We start from the raw sequence: 2,948 nt of genomic DNA, 5'->3' as shown, positions 1-2,948 counted from the left end.
GCTTCTTCCCCTCTGCCATCTGATTCCTAAATGGACTTTGAAGCTTTGGACACTACCTCACTTTTTAAATATACAGTATTTCTGTTTTTGCACATTTTAAATAATCTATTCAATATACATAATTGATCTATTTGTTAATTCATTATTATGTTTTGTTTTATTTATTTTTTTTTTCTCTCTTAGTCTCTTAGGTTATGTATTGCATTGAACTGCTTCTGCAAAGTTAATAAATTTAATGTCACATGCCGGTGATAATAAACCAGATTCTGATTTACTGTGGTTTAAGTTAACTTACAATGGATTTTAAATATTTTTCTTTATTTATAACATTTTAAATGTTTCTGAAAATTAACCTAAAACAATTAAACATGTTTTGGACAGTAACAACTTGTTAAAGAACACGAGAGCAACACTGATGTGTATGAAGACATTCCTGATTTAATGCTAATATTTCATTTAACTTTGGTGGTTTGATTTCAATTTGCTGGCAAATATAACTTTCCTGTGAGTCAGTGACTGAGCCATTTATTAAGCTTCAGTGAGTCAAAGCACATTCATGTATTACTAATATTTCCTGGAAGAGTTTATAATTTTAGTCCAAGTATTAGTGAAGTAGAAAATTAAAGTAAAAGACTAATTACATTTTTAAACATCCTTTGTTCTTTGTTTTCTGCAGAGCTGGGGTTTTAGGATCCACTGTCAGATGCTTGCCATTTGTGTCTTGTTTCACCCCATGAAGAGGGGACATCCAGCAAAACGTACCCTACAATGACACTACAGCTAAATGTGGCTGGGCTTTGGGTGAGTGGGTACAACCCAACCTGACTCAATCTGACCTGCAATGTAAATTGTCATTTAGAAAGCTATAGGTTATTTAGAATAGCCAGCACAGATTTAGTCTGATTAAGTGGACTTTTTTTTTAAAGAAGAAAGCAAAATGTCTGATGTAATATGGATGGATTTAATTTGGATACCTTGGTCAGAAAAATAAGGGAAATGGTGCATTATATTCAGAATTGTGTCAATAGTATGAAGCAAATGGTAATGTTCAGTGCACACATTTGCACCTGGAAAGCTGGTTTCAGTGAAGTTCTGCAAAGCTCACTACTGGGTCTCTTTATTGTGACACATAAAAATAATTTAGACTTTATTGCCTATGCATAATTAAGCAATTAAGAATGTGATTAAAAGAAAGGTATCAATAGGTTACTAGCAAGCAAAAAATGTGGTGAATAATATTCAGATTGGAATTGGTTATTGGGAAGGCTAACAAGACAGTTAAATATAGAATAAATGGTATGACAATATATAGAAAAGTAGAAAGACTTTGGAATACATAGCCCCAGATTTCTGTGAGTTGATGGATAGATAAAATGGTTAAGAGTTGTAAATATTCAGATAAGGCAGCATCTGTGGAGAGAGCAATTAATGACAATGTTATTACATTAACAACATAAAATGTTGGACATGTAATTCCAGTATCAGTAGTTTTTTTTTTGTTTTGTTCCAAAAGTGTCAGTACAAACTTCAAAGTAATTTCATTGCCGAAGTACCAAATTTATGTTACTATATACTACCATGAGGTTCACTTTTGAATTTTACAAAAACATTATAAACAAAGACTAACAACTAATGTTTAACAGAGCCCAATCAGTACAAGTAAGATTATTGCGAACATGAGTTGTAAAGAGTCCTTGAAAGTGAGCCTGTACATCATAGAATCAGTTCAGAGTATTGGCAAAGTAAGTCATCCACACCAGTTCAGAAGCTTGAGGCTGTACGGTAGAAACTGTTCATGTGGGGTCTAAGGCTTCCATACCTTCTGCCTGATGGTAGTAGCGAGAAGAGGGTATGGCTTGGATGATGAGGGTCTTTGATTCTGGATGCTGCGTTCCACTAGCAATGCAGAAGAGTAGATTTTGCCAGTTCTGGAAAATTTTAATTTTGGGGAAAGCTTGGATTCTTTGCAATATAGTGGCTGAGGGAATTAAGATGCTTAAATCTCATAACATTGACCAATGTGGAAATGTTTCTCCATTGCATTGAATCATCAATAACTTGGGCAACACACAGAAATGCTGGAGGAACACAGCAAGTCAGGCAGCATCTATGGAGAGGAATAAACAGACAATGCCTTAAACCTAGTCGACTGTTCATTGTCCTGTATTTTGTGCATGTCACTCAAGATGTCCAACATCTACAGAATCCCTTGTGTCAATAAATTGGGGACTGGATTGAACACCATTTTTAAAAAAATGGTGCTAGTCTTGTAACAGAGCCGAAAAGAGTTTGAGCGGTTTATATAATTTGTAACGTACAGTACTGAATTGTGCATTAGAAATAACTCGCACACTGTAGGGCTAGATCTTCTACAGCATCTATTTTCCATTAAATACCTAATTTTTTAAGATGGCAAATGCGTCAGAATTAAACACTGCCGGGAAACTTTGGAAATAGAGCTGGAGGAATGTTTCAGTCTCTGACTCATGATGACAATACATTCCCCGCCAAACCGCAATCAAACCAGCAAAGAAACCCGAAATTTTGGCGCTAAATCAGTAACGACAATTTGTTTTTTTTTATAATCTTCACGTAATTTTGCTTGACTTTTCTTGTCATGTTCACGCGTCTATTTAAAAAAAGTCACATGTAACCCTACGTTCATATTTTATCTGCTATGTTTCATTGCACATTTTATATATACATATATTTCTTGTGGTGCGAGTAAACTTTTCCCCGACACAATTTCGCGAAGTTTCGTTCGCGCCGCTGAAACGAAGGCGCCTGACGACCGGACGATCCCAGCTCCTCAGTACGTGGTGACGTAAACACCTGGACGTGCTGTCGCCTCCAGAGACCCCTCCCTCTTCACGCTCTCTGGTCTTGCGTCGGACCAATAGGATGAGGCTTGGAGTGCGCGCGCTGCAATAGGCGGGAGGCGAAGGGGC

Source organism: Hypanus sabinus, chromosome 16 (assembly GCF_030144855.1).
Source record: "Hypanus sabinus isolate sHypSab1 chromosome 16, sHypSab1.hap1, whole genome shotgun sequence".
NCBI classification, from domain to species: Eukaryota; Metazoa; Chordata; class Chondrichthyes; order Myliobatiformes; family Dasyatidae; genus Hypanus; species Hypanus sabinus.
Note: the sequence above shows the minus strand (reverse complement) of the source record.